Source organism: Stegostoma tigrinum, chromosome 1 (genome assembly GCF_030684315.1).
Source record: "Stegostoma tigrinum isolate sSteTig4 chromosome 1, sSteTig4.hap1, whole genome shotgun sequence".
Lineage (NCBI taxonomy): Eukaryota > Metazoa > Chordata > Chondrichthyes > Orectolobiformes > Stegostomatidae > Stegostoma > Stegostoma tigrinum.
In genome coordinates, this window is record NC_081354.1 from 98,036,646 (window position 1) to 98,054,038 (window position 17,393).

Genomic DNA, 17,393 nt, shown 5'->3' on the forward strand with positions numbered 1-17,393 from the left:
ACCCGGGAGCACCCAGAGGAAACCCACACAGACACGGGGAGAATGTGCAAACTCCACACAGACAGTTGCCCGAGGCTGGAATCAAACCCGGGTCTCAGGTGCTGTGAGGCTGCAGTGCTAACCACTGTGCCACCGTGCCACCCAAAAGTTTGCATATTCTCCCTGTATCTGCATGGGTTTCCTCCAGGTACTCTGGTTTTGTCCCACAGTCCAAAGATGTGCAGGGTAGGTGGATTGGTCATGCTAAATTGCCCGTGTGCACCTTACGTGGGTTAAAAGGGGGATGGGTCTGGGTGGGAAGCTGCAAGGTTCAGTGTGGGCTTGTTGGGCCAAAGGACCCGTTTCCACACTATAGGGATTCTATGAAAAGTAAGTGGAGTCACCAGCTGCCCGCTCTAAATGCATGTTGGGAATTCTGCCCATTGTCACTAGATGGCATGGTGGCTCAGTGATTAGCACTGCTGCCTCAATGCCAGGGACCTGGGTTCAATTCCACCCTTGGGCAACTGTCTGTGTGGAGTTTCCACATTTTCCCCATGACTGTGTGGGTTTCCTCCGAGTACTGCAGTTTCCTCCCACAGTCCAAAGACATATGGGTGAAACAGAATTGGCTGTGCTAAATTGCCTGTAGTGTCCAGGGATTATGCAGGCTAGGTCGATTAGCTGTGGTTAAATGCAGAGTTACAGGGATATGGTAGGGCGTCGGGTTTGAGAGGGATGCTTTTTGCTTTTTGGAGGGTTGGTATGGACTTGATGGACTGATAGGCCTGTTTCCACACTGTAGGGATTCTATGATCTAGTTTCCATGTGGCAGGTGGGAGAGTGGGAAACTGCATATCAGTGAGGTAATAATTACATTCTAACATATACAAATGGGTGCTCATTAGCAAGATTCTCATCTTGCTGCTCAAACCTTGGTTACAAACTCTGATTTTTATTCTCAATGTCAGAAATCTCATTTCTGCTGATCGTACCCTATTTTCCCAATTGACACACCAAGGCCAATGTTAATACTGGTCTTATTTATGCTTTATAAATATTAAACATGCTTTTTCATTGCACAGCAAACAGCAGGTTAACTTGGTGTTGCCTGGCAATTTTCATGATTCTTTGTGTGCAGTATATGCTATCTCCACTATTCACTGGTTGTGGCCCCAGTGTCGTGGATGAGTAGCTGCTTAAAGGCAGCTTGTAAAGGATTTCTGAATGTTTGAGACATCAAGCATCAAAGCCTTCTAATAATGTGCTGGTGGCCTTCATTTCAAGTGAGAGTGGTGGAATATTTGTGTCAGATTCAGGTCTTCATGTATTCACATTCACATCTTCAAGAGGCAGTGAGAATATGTAGCAGCAGAGGTAACTGGTAGCAGTATAAATCCAAAAACTCAATGCTATTCAGAAACATTTAGTGATCTGACATGAAGGTGTGAAAATTCTTCAAATTACATATCTGAGAAATTGTGCCACTGGCCTCATCATTGCTCAATATCATTCATTGTTATTACTTACCTATCAACATTCAACTGTTTAATTATTTTCATTCACCTTATGCACTTGATACACTGACAACAAATCAGTCAGGGCACACACATTACTCAAGCCTGTTATTGGATAATCACTGACACGTTTCCTTCTTTATTGCAGAGGAAGGTAACACATAAGAGGCAGCAGAATAAACTAGGGGAGAACAGCACCCCTGTGTGTGTTAACTTGCATGGAGATGATAGTGCTGACCATCATTGGAAGAGGTGATACTGAGGCTGCAGCCATTGGGAGCACTGGTAGGATCAATGTTGAGGTTCTCCACGTAACTAACTCTACCTTTCAGTCTTGGCAGTGAATTTGATTCTTCACCCCTACATTCCACCCCACCCACCCATCTTCACCAATGTTGGCCCTACAGCTATTTTGCAGCAAATTTGCAGCATTCTTGATGCAAAGGTGGATCTGTCATGCAGTAAGCCTACCAAACAATTAGCAGGCTGGCAGCTCTTTTGTCATTGCAACACAACCAGGAACAATGAGCAGGAGGAGATGCTGATAGAACCCTGATTTACAGATAAGTCTTAAACTGGCAGGCTACAGCAAGAAGGAGCTAAGATTGTCAGTGATTGGAGGGGAGGGAAAACCCGGATGTGGGGAAGGTGACTCCAATGGGAACATGATGTTTTTAAAAAAAGGCACACTCCTCTCACTTGTACAAACTACCTTGCTATGTGTAAAATCCCATTTAATGAGAAGATGCTGTGAAGCAGCCACCAAAGACATCTCCCAAATACTGGTAAAATCACAGTTATGCATATAGTCAACAGACATGGACCTGCAGCACTGAACTTTGAACACTTCTCAGAAGTGCTATATCCCACACTGTATCCTCCTGATTCTCCAAACTAGTGACTTCTACCACTAAGAAGGACAAAGACAAACATCTAAAGTCTCTGACTTAATGGTTAAAAGCAACAGCTAATGGCAGCTGCTGAAGGAAAATAAACTAGATTTCTTCAGGCTTTAGGTTTTTTTTGTACTGCAGAGAAAAGGATAATGTCTTTCCTTCAAGACATTTGAAGGCTTCTAGCTGTCTTGTTCACACCCAGGAGCTGTTCAGCTGCCTGGGAGCCAATCCCAGAGCTGTTGACAGGCAGAAGGCCTTTGTTATCGACAACTGATCGTCATTTCACAGACCAATCAGCTACCTGGCCCTAGTCAAATCTTTATTTTGAACATTTTCCATTTTGGCTTCAACCAAACAGGCCCTTATGTTGAACCATAAATAGTATATATAATAGTATAAATAGGACAACAAGTGCCAGTAGCTTTTTCTAAAATGTGCAGCAAACCGTTCCACATCCTTGGTTTTTAAAAAAAGTATCCCCCCCAAATACTGAAACAGTATGTGTCCATATGCAGCAAGACCTGGACAAGATTCAGCTTGGGCAAGTAGCATTCACACCACTCAAGTGCTAGGCAGTGACCATCTCTAATGGATGATCATGATTATTGATGAATCCCCACTATTTACATTAACCACTACCGATAAACTGAAATTTACATAAGAACTAGGAGCAGGAGTAGGACATCTGGCCCCTCCAGCCTGCCCCGCCATTTAATAAGATCATGGCTGGTCTTTCTGAGACTCAGTTCCACTCACCCGCCCACTCACCAAAACCCTTAATTCCTTTACTGTTCAAAAATTTATCTAGCCTTGCCTTAAAAACATTCAGCGAGGTAGCTTCAACCACTTCACTGGGCCGGGAATTCCACAGATTCACAACCCTTTGGGTGAAGAAGTTCCTCCTGACCTCAGTCCTACATCTATTACCCGTTATTTTGAGGCAATGCCCTCCAGTCCTAGTTTCACCTGCCAGCGGAAACAACCTCCCTGCCTCCACCTTATCTATTCCTGTCATAATCGTATATGTTTCTATAAGATCTCCCCAAGTTCTTCTCAATTCCAATGAATATAACCCCAGTCTACTCAGTGTCTCCTCATAATCCAACCCTCTCAACACTGGAATCAACCGAATGAATCTCCTCTGCACCCCTCGAGTGCTAGTATATCTCTTCTCAAGTAAGGAGACCAAAACTGCACACAGTACTCCAGGTGTGGCCTCACCAGGACCCTATACAGCTGCAGCGTAGCCTCCCCGTTTTTAAACTCCATCCCTCTAGCAATGGCGACAAAATCCCATTTGCCTTTTTAATTACCTGCTGCACCTTCAATCCTACTTTTAGCGATTCATGCACAAGGACACCCAAGTCCCTCTGCACAGCAGCGTGCTGCAATTTTTTACCATTTAAAACATAGTCCATTTTGCTGTTATTCCTACCAAAATGGATGATCTTACACTTATCAACATTGCACTCCATCTGCCTGACCTTTGCCCACTCACTGAGACTATCTATATCCCTCTGCAGACTTTCAGTGTCTTCTGCACACTTTGCTCTACCACTCACCTTAGTGTCATCTGCAAATTTTGACACACCACACTTAGTCCCCGACTCCAAATCATCTATGTAAATTGTAAACAATTGTGGCCCCAACACTGATCCCTGAGGCACACCACTAGCCACTGACTACCACCCAGACAAACACCCATTCACCCCTACTCTTTGCTTTCGACTGGTCAACCAATCCTCTATCTATGCTAATACATTACCTGTAATACCATGCAACTTTATCTTGTGTAGCAGCCTTTGGCGTGGCACCTTGTCAAATGCCTTCTGGAAATCCAGATACACCACATCCACATTGTCCACCATGTAAGTAATGTCCTCAAAGAATTCCACTAAATTAGTTAAACATGACCTACCCTTCATGAACCCATGCTGGGTGTTCCAGATGTCTTGCTATTTCTTCCTTAATGATAGATTCAAGCATTTTCTCCACTATCAAAGTCAGGCTAACTGGCCTATTGTTACCTGCTTTTTGTCTATTTTCTTTTTTAAGCAGTGGCGTCACATTGGCTGTTTTCCGATCTGCGGGAACCACCCCGGAGTCTAGTGAATTTTGGTAAATAATTACTAGTGCATTTGCTATTTTCCCCCGTCACCTCTTTTAGCATCCTGGGATGCATTTCATCAGGGCCAGGAGACTTGTCTATTTTTAGCCCCATTAGCTGGCCCAGCACTGCCTCCTTAGTGATGATGATGGTTTCTAGGTCCTCACCTGCTATAACCCTCTTGCCATCAGTTTTCAGCATGTTATTTGTGTCTTCCACTGTGAAGACCGACGCAAAATAACTGTTCAATGTCTCGGCTATTTCCTCATTTCCAGTAGTTAAATTGGCCTTCTCATCCTCTAAAGGACCAATGTTTACCTTCACCACTCTTTTACAATTTGCATATATATAGAAACCTTTGCTGCCTGTTTTTATATTCTGAGCGAGTTTACTCCCATAATCTATGTTACTTTTCTTTATAACTCTATTTGTGGCTTTCTGTTGGCCTTTAAAGATTTCCCAGTGTACTAGTTTCCCATTGCTCTTTGCTCTTTTACACGTGTTTTTTTTCAATCTGATACTTTCCTTTATTTCCTTAGACATCCATGGCTGGCTCTTTCCTTTCCTGCTGTACTTCCTTATCACTGGAATATACTGCTGAGCACTGTGAAAAATTGTTTTGAAAGTCCTCCACTGTTCCTCAACTGACCCACCATAAAATTTTTGCTCCCATTCTACCTTAGCTAACTCCTTTCTCATTCCTTCATAGTCTCCTTTGTTTAAGCACAGGAGATAGGTACTGGATTTAACCTTCACATGCTCCATCTGTATTTTAAATTCAATCATACTGTGATCGCTCCTTCTGAGAGGTTCCCTAAATATGAGAACATTAATTATTCCTGTCTCATTATACAGGTCTAGATCTAGGATAGCTTGCTCCCTCGTAGGTTCCATTACATATTGTTCGAGGAAATTATCGCGGATGCATTCTATGAACCCCTCCTCAAGGCTGCCATGACCAAACAGGTTTGACCAATCGATACGTAGATTAAAATTCCCCATGCTAATTGCTGTACCATTTTTACATGCATTACTATTTCTGTGTTTATTGCCTGCCCCACCATGATGTCATTATTTGGTGGCCGAGAGACCCCACCTATCAGTGACTTCTTCTCCCTGCTATTCCTAATTTCCACCCAAATGGGTTCAACCTTTTGTTCAGTAGAACCTGTATCATCTCTCACTACCGCCCTGAATACATCCTTAAAAATGAGAGCAACACTACCTCCCTTACCTTCCTGTCTGTCATTCCAAACAGTTTGATACCTCTGGATATTTAACTCTTTGCCATGACCATCCTGTAACCATATCCTTGTAATGGCCACTAAATCATACCCATTTGCCATGATTTGTGCCATCAACTCATCCACCTTGTTTCAAATGCTCCGAGCATTCAGATAAAGTGCCCTTATGCCGGTTTTTGCACCTTCTTTTTGGGTCCTATTACCGCCATTACTAACAGCTCTTGAGTTCTCCTTCCCTTTAACTTTTTTCCTAATTTTCAGTGGAGTTGAAGCTTCCTCGTCACCTGCTAACTTGCTGCTTTGCCTTACATTAATTGTTATTCTCCCGCAGACAGTCACTTCTCCCTTCCCCTCACTTACTAGTTTAAAGTCCTATTAACCACCCTATTTACCCCTTTGGCCAGAGCACTGGACCCAGCCCTGTTGAGGTGGAGTCCATCCCAGGGGTATAGATCCCTCCTGCCCCAGAACTGATGCCAGTGCCCCATGAAAAGGAAACCCTCTTTCCCACACCACTCTTTAGCCACGTGTTTACTTCCCTGATCCTCGCCTCCCTATGCCAGTTTGCACGTGGCTCGGGCAGCAATCCAGAGATTATGACCCTTGAAGACCTGTTTTTTAATTTTGTTCCTAGCTTTTCCTAATCCTGAAACAGGTATTTTTTCCTATTTTCCTGCCTATGTTGTTGGTACCTACATGGACCACAACAACTGGATCCTCTTCCTCCCCCTCTTGTATCCTCTCAAGCTGGTCAGAGATGTCTCGTGCCCTGGCTCTGGGCAGGCAACACACCATGTGGGATTCTTTATCGCGCTCGCAAAGGATACTGTCTATCCCCCTGATGATGGAATCCCCTACATCTACAATCTGTCTTTTTGCTCCCCCCTCTTGAATGGCCTCCAGGACCATGGTGCCATGGTCAGTTGACTCATCCTTCCTGCAGCCCTATTCCTCATCCACACAGGGAGCAAGTGGGACATACCTGTGGGACAACGTCAAGGGCTGCAGCTCCTGTGTTCCTGTCTGCAGGGTCCCTCGACCTGCCTCACTCGCAGTCACATACTGCTATCCCTGCCTGCCGATCAAATTAACATTAGTTAATCTACCAGGAAGACAGCATCCAGGTATTTCTCCCCCTCCCAGATGTGCCACAGTGTTTGGAGTTCAGATTCCAGCTCATCAGTTTTGAGCCAGAGCTCCTCAAACAGCCAACATTTGCTACAGATGTGGTCACTGCCATTTTCAATGGGATCAGCCAGCTCCCACATTATACAGCAACAACACATCACCTGGCCTGCCATCTGAACTTTTTTTTTAGTTTTGCAGTGTTCTCTGCACCAGTAAGTTTACTCCGTTATATACTCAAACAGACTCCGGCTTTGCCTTCCGACCCACTCCCAGAGGATTTGGCATCTAGGTGACCACCCCATCGCTGAAACAACGGAAAGGCCGCAGTCACACAAGGTAAGGCTTTTATAATCGAAAAGCTTAGCTTCCCAGGCTGCCCTGGTGCTTTCTCCCAGACTCCCGCCACTGAAACAACTGAAATTTAACTGGATTAGCCATTTAAATACTGTGTCTCCAAAAGCAGATCAGAATGTTGGAATTATGTAGTATGTAATTCACCTCCATTGCAAGTCTACCACATACAAAATGCAAATTAGGAGTATGATGAAATAGTCTTCACTTGCCTAGATGAGTGCAACTCACTATCAATCACAAAACTTGACACCATCCAGGAGCTGGTTTGATTGACATCCCATCCACCACCTTCAGCATTTACTCCCTGCACCGCTGACACACGGTCACTATTGTGTACCATCTGCAAGGTGCTTTGGAAGAACTCTCCAAGACTCCTTAGACAATATCTTCCAAACCCGCAACCTGTACCAGCAAAGAAGACAAGGAGAGCAGATACATGGGAACATCATCTTTGGCAAGTACCTCTTCAAGTTGTATACCATCCTGGAAAAGCTCAGCAGTTCTGACAGCATCTGCGAGGAAAAGATCAGTTATAACATTTCTGGTCCGGTGATCCTTCCTCAGAACTGGGTGAGTGTTAGTTCATGTGCAGAAAATAGAGAGGGGTGTGGGGTGGAGGTCATCACTTTTCATTTTTGGGAACCTTTTCAAAGATGCAGCACAGTTTCAGAATGATCAAAAGTAGCATTTTTTCTCTTAATGCGCATGCACAATGCTATTTTTCATTGAGAACATGATTTCAAATTGGGTCAGCATTCAAATTTATCTGAATCTACCAAATGTGATTTGAGGCAGATATTCAGTTCGTTGGGAGTTCCGTGGCACTCATTTCATTTAGTCTTTTCACTATTTTAAAAGCCAGAACTCTAGCCTTCTTTAAAAATAATCCCAGATGACTCAACCTGCTTTCAAATTAATGTAACCTAAATCCAGAAATTACATTATTTTCTTCTATCACAAGTATCATATTTTTCAGGAGAAAGGATTAATAGGATCTATTATTTCACACACATTTTCCTGAGAACCAACGAAATACAAGATGTTAAATGAGCTTTGAGGCACTGTTAAACGAGTTTGCATTTTTATATTACAACAACATGCACAGATTTGAATTCAAAGACCTGATATTCTCTGTGAAGATGTTTGAATCCCTGTACTAGGGTTAGTGGGTGAAAGAGGATTTAATAGTTGATTACATGTGGGATTGAAATTATAAAACATAATCAAAATTTGCTAATGTAACTTGAATTTCAAGATATCAGCATCCATAGGTTGTCTCCTTTTCACTGTCTAACTGGTCCCTGTTATTATGGTGGCAGAATTTCAACCTTTTAAAGGACTGTGGTGAAACTGTTCTCTGCCAGTAGGAAAAAAAAGTAGAAAATTTAAAATGATATTCAATACCAAATAGAATAACAAGTTGTTTCTGACTAGGCAAAATTACTACAAGGGACAAACACTGAAGGGAGTAAGAGGAAAGAGGAAGTAGTTTCTTGTCGACATATTGAAGGCATGAGGACAGAAGATGCATTAGAGGAAGGACAGCGAGAAAAAATGTTTCAAGAAGAGGCATTGTGCAAACCCAGAAAGGGCACTAGGTGTCTAGAGAAGATGAGTTCTAGAGTCTGGCCCTGAGAATATGTTATGAGTGCTGCAACAGGGTACATGGCATCAAAGCTGGTCACTGTCTGTGAATTTATCTTTGCAAGACATTTCCTGCATTGTGACCCGCAATATATAGATGGTTATAGAGGGACTCCTCCATGCGTCTTGACAGTGGAAGCAAGGTGACCGACAGGCTACCAATGTACCAAGCATCTTTGTATACATTATCAGAGATTTTCTATATTCCATTTCCTCAATGTCGTCGTCAGATTCCTTGCAGCAGAAATTATCTGAGACTTTGCCTTCTGGAAAACTGAACTGTTTTATCTACTTGATAATAAAATGTGAGGCTGGATGAACACAGCAGGCCAAGCAGCATCTCAGGAGCACAAAAGCTGACGTTTCGGGCCTAGACCCTTCATCAGAGAGGGGGATGGGGGGAGGGAACTGGAATAAATAGGGAGAGAGGGGGAGGCGGACCGAAGATGGAGAGTAAAGAAGATAGGTGGAGAGGGTGTAGGTGGGGAGGTAGGGAGGGGATAGGTCAGTCCAGGGAAGATGGACAGGTCAAGGAGGTGGGATGAGGTTAGTAGGTAGCTGGGGGTGTGGCTTGGGGTGGGAGGAAGGGATGGGTGAGAGGAAGAACCGGTTAGGGAGGCAGAGACAGGTTGGACTGGTTTTGGGATGCAGTGGGTGGGGGGGAAGAGCTGGGCTGGTTGTGTGGTGCAGTGGGGGGAGGGGATGCACTGGGCTGGTTTAGGGATGCAGTAGGGGAAGGGGAGATTTTGAAACTGGTGAAGTCCACATTGATACCATATGGCTGCAGGGTTCCCAGGCGGAATATGAGTTGCTGTTCCTGCAACCTTCGGGTGGCATCATTGTGGCAGTGCAGGAGGCCCATGATGGACATGTCATCAAGAGAATGGGAGGGGGAGTGGAAATGGTTTGCGACTGGGAGGTGCAGTTGTTTGTTGCGAACTGAGCGGAGGAGTTCTGCAAAGCGGTCCCCAAGCCTCCGCTTGGTTTCCCCAATGTAGAGGAAGCCGCACCGGGTACAGTGGATGCAGTATACCACATTGGCAGATGTGCAGGTGAACCTCTGCTTAATGTGGAATGTCATCTTGGGGCCTGGGATGGGGGTGAGGGAGGAGGTGTGGGGACAAGTGTAGCATTTCCTGCGGTTGCAGGGGAAGGTGCCGGGTGTGGTGGGGTTGGAGGGCAGTGTGGAGCGAACAAGGGAGTCACGGAGAGAGTGGTCTCTCCGGAAAGCAGACAGGGGAGGGGATGGAAAAATGTCTTGGGTGGTGGGGTCGGATTGTAAATGGCGGAAGTGTCGGAGGATAATGCGTTGTATCCGGAGGTTGGTAGGGTGGTGTGTGAGAACGAGGGGGATCCTCTTGGGGCGGTTGTGGCGGGGGCGGGGTGTGAGGGATGTGTCGCGGGAAATGCGGGAGACGCGGTCAAGGGCGTTCTCAATCACCGTGGGGGGAAAGTTGCGGTCCTGAAAGAACTTGGACATCTGGGATGTGCGGGAGTGGAATGTCTTATCGTGGGAGCAGATGCGGCGGAGGCGGAGGAATTGGGAATAGGGGATGGAATTTTTGCAGGAGGGTTTTTGGGAGGAGGTGTATTCTAGGTAGCTGTGGGAGTTGGTGGGCTTGAAATGGACATCAGTTACAAGCTGGTTGCCTGAGATGGAGACTGAGAGGTCCAGGAAGGTGAGGGATGTGCTGGAGATGGCCCAGGTGAACTGAAGGTTGGGGTGGAAGGTGTTGGTGAAGTGGATGAACTGTTCGAGCTCCTCTGGGGAGCAAGAGGCGGCGCCGATACAGTCATCAATGTACTGGAGGAAGAGGTGGGGTTTGGGGCCTGTGTAGGTGCGGAAGAGGGACTGTTCCACGTAACCTACAAAGAGGCAGGCATAGCTGGGGCCCATGCGGGTGCCCATGGCCACCCCCTTAGTCTGTAGGAAGTGGGAGGAGTCAAAAGAGAAGTTGTTGAGTGTGAGGACGAGTTCAGCTAGGCGGATGAGAGTGTCGGTGGAGGGGGCCTGGTCGGGCCTGCGGGACAGGAAGAAGCGGAGGGCCTTGAGGCCATCTCCATGCGGAATGCAGGTGTACAGGGACTGGACGTCCATGGTGAATATGAGGTGTTGGGGGCCAGGGAATTGGAAGTCCTGGAGGAGGTGGAGGGCGTGGGTGGTGTCACGGACATAGGTGGGGAGTTCCTGGACTAAAGGGGAGAAAATGGAGTCCAGATAGGTGGAGATGAGTTCGGTGGGGCAGGAGCAGGCTGAGACGATGGGTCGACCAGGGCAGGCAGGTTTGTGGATTTTGGGAAGGAGATAGAAACGGGCCGTGCGGGGTTGGGGAACAATGAGGTTGGAGGCTGTGGGTGGGAGGTCCCCTGAGGTGATGAGGTCATGAATGGTGTTGGAGATGATGGTTTGGTGCTCGGGTGTGGGGTCATGATCGAGGAGGCGGTAGGAGGTGGTGTCGGAGAGTTGGCGTCTGGCCTCGGCGATGTAGAGGTCAGTGCGCCATACTACCACTGCGCCACCCTTGTCTGCGGGTTTGATGGTGAGGTTGGGGTTGGAGCGGAGGGAGCGGAGGGCTGCCCGTTCTGCGGGGGAGAGGTTGGAGTGGGTTTATCTCCTTCACTTGTATCCAGACCACTCATGCCAACTAATCCATTACATGTTGATTCCATCACCCTTTACCCATCAAGATACAGGAAGTATAAGCAGCAAAGAAAATGGAAATAGAGGAGGAGTAACCCCGATAATCAAACATGGCAGAAGTCTAAGAAGATCAGAAAGTACAATCATATTGGTGAAGATTAGGAATAAAAGAGGGTCAGAAAACTTTGGTAGGAGATGGTTATAAGATCCTTAACAGTAGTTAAACTGTTGAACAATGCAATATCCAAGAAATAAACGGGCTTTGTAGCTGAGACCAGGTAATAATAATTGAATAATAGTAATAATAGGAGAACTTTAATCTTCATATAGACTGGATTGGCCCGATTTTCATCCACAAGTCAGTAAATAGGAATCAGATATTTTCCCATCTTGGCCCATTCATCTCAAGAAAAAGTGCCTGCGGAGTTGGGATCTTTATTGCTGAGTATTAAATGCCAGCTGAAGTTGAACCAACATTCCCAGGGAAGATATTGGAAACAGTCATAGGTGCTGAGGCTAGCTGTTTTTAAGTCATTTCAAGGGCTGAGAGATCTCACCCCAGTAAGAATAAAACCAAAAAGACCTTCCAAACTTCACTTCTCATCTTCACACCCATGGTATGGGCTACCATGCCAATTCACCTTTTTTTTAAGAAAACAATACACCTTGGAGTAGATCTGTAGTTTGGGTTGTGGGTGTTGAGGTTGGTTGGCTCGCCGAGCTGGTTTGGTGTTCCGCAGACATTTTGTTACCCTGTTTGGTAACATCATCAGTACAGCCTCTGATGAAGCATTGTATCCATCGCAACAGACCCCAGAGTTTAAAAACCAGGTGGGAAAACACACCGACGCTTCATCAGAGGCTGTACTGATGATGTTACCCAGCACGGTAACGAAACATCTGCAGAACAACAAACCAGCTCGGCAAGTCAACCAACCTCAACACCCACAACCCGAGCTACAGATCTATTCCAAAACCTTAGACAATACATCTTATAGCGAAAGCTGAATATGCTTTTATAATGTTTGTTAAAAAACATTTCTCTCTTGAAATATCTGTGTCCCTGAATACCTAAGCATGAGGGACTATGGAGGGTCAGGAAAGTTGCAAAACTTAGCAAGGGGGAGGCATGAGAAGAGGTTTTCAAAAGGTTCCCTCGTGGAACAATAGTTCACCACACTTCTGTTGCACCATGAACCATAAAAGTTGCTTAACACTATGAAAATGTTTGAGTGGTTGGCCTATCTCCATAATGTACCAAAAAGTTGGGAGTGGCCATCCTGAACGAGCCTGGAACCTTGAAAGGCCCTGGTGAAAATCAGAAAACATGGGAATAGGATCAAGAATTCTGAGATTGGGACAGTTCACTTTTTTTTAAAGGGAGGACCAAATTCCTGCTGACGATGGAATTATGGGATCATGTTCAATGACGACTGAGATTGGTGAGTGGCAGAAGTAACCTTTTTATTGAGCATCAGCAGTGGCACTGTTCAAGGCAGCAATGAAATCCAAACTACAGTTTTACAGTGGCCTCTTCCATGCACAGATTTTACATACATTAAAACTTTACCCCTATAATGTCACATCGTTGTATCTGTTATACACAGGTTTGCGTGACATCCGTCCTGGGGAAGCAGGAGATTGTTTAAGCACTTGCTAAATACTGGCTTTTACTCCGGATCAACTCATCCTTCACACCCCGCCCCCGCAATAACCGCCAAAGGAGAATCTCCCTCGTCCTCACATACTATCCCACCAACCTCTGGATACAACACATCATCCGCCGACACCTCCACCAGCTACAATCTGACTCCACCACCAAAGACATTTTTCCATCCCCGCCCTTGTCTGCCTTCCGGAAAGACCACTCTCTCCAGGAGTCCCTTGTCCGCTCCACACTCCCCTCCAACCCCACCACATCCGGCACCTTCTCTTGCAACCGCAGGAAGTGTTACACCTGCCCCTACTCCTCCCTCACTCCCATCCCAGGCCCCAAGATGACTTTCCACATCAAGCAGATGTTCACCTGCACATCTGCCAATGTGGTATACTGCATCCGCTGTACCCGTTGTGGCTTCTTCTACATTGGGGAAACCAAGTGGAGACTTGGGGACCACTTTGCAGAACACCTCCGCTTGGTTCGCAACAAACAGCTGCACCTCCCAGTCGTGAACCACTTTAACTCCCCCTCCCATTCCTCAGACGACATGTCCATCCTGGGCCTCCTGCAGTGCCACAACGATGCCACCTGAAGATTACAGGAACAGCAACTCATTTTCCGCTTGGGAACCCTGCAGCCCAACGGTATCAGTGTGGATTTCACCAGCTTCAAAATCTCTCCTCCCCCCCACCGCATCCCACAACCAGCTCAGCTCGTCCCAGCCTGCCTAACCTGTTCTTTCTCTCACCTATCCCCTCCTCCCACCTCAAGCCGCACCTCCATTTCCTACCTCCTAACCTCATCCTGCCCCCTTGACCTGTCTGTCATTCCTGGACTGATCTATCCCCTCCCTACCTCCCCACCTACACTCACCTCCAAAGGCTCCATCCTCGCCCCTTTAACTTGTCTGTCTCCTCTCCACCTATCTTCTCCTCTATCCATCTTCGATCCGCCTCCTCCTCTCTCCCTATTTATTTCAGAACCCTCTCCCCAACCCCCTTTTCTGATGAAGGGTCTAGGCCCGAAACATCAGCTTTTGTGCTCCTAAGATGCTGCTTGGCCTGTTGTGTTCATCCAGCTCCACACTTTGTTATCTGAGATTAGAAGACTGTCTGGTTTGAGTTTGCCTAATTAAGAGACGTTAGACCGTTTGTTTTTAAAGTTAGTAATATTAGTAAAAATACTTGACCTATATGACCTAAGCAAGTGAGAAATTATACATATACTAACTAAAAGTGTAGAGGGCATTAAATTGCTCTCCTGCAGCTGAGTTGTGAGATTTCATCTACGACTGCTGGTTTTTGACAGTTCCTACACATTCATTTGTGCAATTTCATAGAAGTGCAGTTTTGAAAATAAGTTTCTTAAAGAGGGTAGCGGCCCTGTTTAATAAGCATTTAGAAGGTATAAATCCATATGTTAGTATAAGCTGGTGGTCCTAAATAAAAGTTAAAAATAGATTGTACAATGTTATAAAATTAGTTAGTGTATAAGGAAATCTCAGAGATAAAAAGAAGCAGTCTCTAGGGACATGAGGATGGGGGAAACCATTTGATGTCCTGCAGCCTATTCAGGTCCCGAGAGATGGTTACTAAGGGCTAATTAATTTTAAAATCTTTCCTTCATTCCAAGTGAGTTATGGAGACATGATGGCGGGGCTGACATGGTTCTGAGTAGGTTACAGCATTAATACTTATTTAGGGGTAGCCTTTGAAACCCCCGGTCTCTGCACTGCTTGCAGCATGGGTCTGATAAGAGTTGAAAGTTATAAAGAAACTGTAATGGGTTCGCAGCCTAGGAAGGGATGTTTAATTTAGTTTATGTTGTAAGAGAAAAATGTACTGTAAAAATGCAATTTTATGAATGAATGGAAACGCGGTATAGTAAACATAGAGCGCTTTTAAGTGAGTTAGTAAAAAGAATCATTATACAATATCTCACAGTCCACCCTTTTGATTCTACTAAGACCCTTTGAAGAGAATCACTCAATTCTTATCATAACTCAAATGTACCACTTGGGTCTTTTAGATGTTGTAGGGGCTTCAGGAGACATGGTTCATAGTTGGGGATGGTTCATACTTTTAATAGCTTGTTGAATGTTGCACTTTATAATAGAGAAAACAACACACGCAGCTAGAATAACAATAATAAACATCATGAGTCCCTGCACAATGGAGGTCCCAAAGGATCCGAGCCATCATGTAGCCCAACTCCACAGGGTAGAGGAAGGAGATTGTCAGAACTTTTTGACCTCCTTCCTAATGTGGTCAGCTAGATTAGTAATACTTTCAGAGTTATCAGGGATGTAAGTGCAACAGTCAGAACCAATAAGGGCACAGGTGCCCCGTCTCTCAGCTAAAACAAAGTCAAGGGCCATTTGGCTCTACGATGCCAATAGCAACTGTTTCATCATACATTCTCCGCCCTTAGCAGAATAAATCATTCCCCACCTTTTCCAGTTATAATTTTTCTGGCCAGTTTGGATGTACCATAGAAGGGAAATGCAACAGCAAAGAAATGCTGGGTTTCAGAGATGGTTAGGTGGTTTGGTGGAGGGATATTTGTATGGGACAACATACCCGAGGCAGCATGAACCTTGCTAGCAGTTGGGAGCCACGGTTATGCTGTATGGCCACAGATGATATAAGTGCCATTATAGGTGGTGAAGTGGGTGATAACCTCCATTTCATGGAGTAGGTGCCTCCACTTGTACCCTTAACAAAATCGGTGAACACACTTAATGAGGCTATGACATTGAAATACTGAGAGCGATTGCTGTGTCCTATCTCTTGTCTTCCCCCATCTTTGGAGGAATTGACAAGACATGCTGACCATTGTGGCCTTCCCCAATTTGAGGTATTAGTGAGGGTCAGGAATCGAAGATTATGGGCATGATCATGGCTAGGCTGGTATTACCCAGAGAAGCAGGTCAGGGTGTGGCTCGCAGACCCCCAGGCTTCAATACTCCCTTTCATGTTGACAAAACAGCTGAGTTTCCCCTCCCTATGAGCTATGTACATTAGCAAACATCCCAGGGCCCGGAGAAGGATGGGATGCGAAATTTTAATAAACATACCATTCTTCCATTTCAGGTTCAGTAAAGGGACCAGGGTAGAATTGGGTTCCCCCTTTAGAGTGAGTGGGAACATGGGAAGACATCTAACACTTGGACAGATTAGAAGCTTTAGCATAGGGTATAAGACACATGGAGATAAGTATTTACATGTAGCTCTGAATATCCCAATAGTACAAAAACTGGAAATAACCATAATTTTAAAAATGACCCTCAACACCACTCTGGTCAGTCAGTCTCTCATTCTGCTGTTTTTTAGGATGCCTGTTTGATGTGGCAGGTATGAATCCAGGCCTTCTTGCCTTGGACCTATCAGCCAACTGGGTGATTGGCAGCATCTGGTATGGTCCTTCCCATTTCACACCTAAGGGTTCCTTATGGATCTTTATCACAAGAACCCACTCACCTGGTACAATGCCATGACATCCTTCTGGCGGGTCTTTCCAGGCAGTCAATATCTGTGAGGATGCAGAACTTAAAGCATCTGTTAGTGCTTGGCAGAAAGACAAAAGGGCTTCACTTATAAAATGACAGTTGGCCCTCCATGTGTCTGTTGTTCCAGGTAGGAACATTGGCCTGCCTATCACTGTTTCAAATGGACGCAGCAGGACTGGTTGGAGGCGGCCTGATCTGCCAGGGCATTACCCTGGGCTTCCATGATGTTATCTTTAGTGTTGGCTTTGCACTTTAATACTTCTTTGGGCAGCTGGGGGGCCCCCAGCAAGCCCTTGACTTCTCTCCCATTTCCGAGGGGTACCTGCAGCTGTTAAGAATCCATGCTGTTTCCATAGATGGCCAAAGTTGTGTGCATCTCCAAAAGCATAGCAGGAGTCCGTGTAAATGTTGGCAGACTGATCCTCTGCTATTCTGAAGACTTCAGTCTGAGCCTGTAATCCTGCTTGCTGTGTCGATGCTCTGGGGGGTGGGCTTCCTGATGTCATGACTATGTGGAGATTTGTGACAGTCCACCTGGCTCTCCCTTTACCATTTCCCACAAAAGAGGATCAATCGGTGTAGGTGAGGTCTGGGTTTTGCAAGGCCTCATTCATCGTTTGGTTATTGTTCCCCAATTCCTGCAGGATTTCAGCATAATCATAGTCACGTCCTTCCCCTTCTGCAGGCGCTGGTAATAGTGGGGGTGGATTGATTG

General features: G+C 45.7%; 1 protein-coding gene across 1 annotated transcript in view; it reads left to right on the plus strand.

Annotated features, from left to right (window-relative positions):
- wdr19 (WD repeat domain 19) overlaps positions 1–17,393 on the plus strand; it is a 180,834-nt gene that overhangs the window by 5,267 nt on the left and 158,174 nt on the right. Inside the window, exons 2-3 of the mRNA XM_048546009.2 lie at positions 1,645–1,781; positions 7,114–7,207. The gene's annotated coding sequence lies outside the window, so the exon portion shown is untranslated. The remainder of the gene's footprint in view (positions 1–1,644; positions 1,782–7,113; positions 7,208–17,393) is intronic.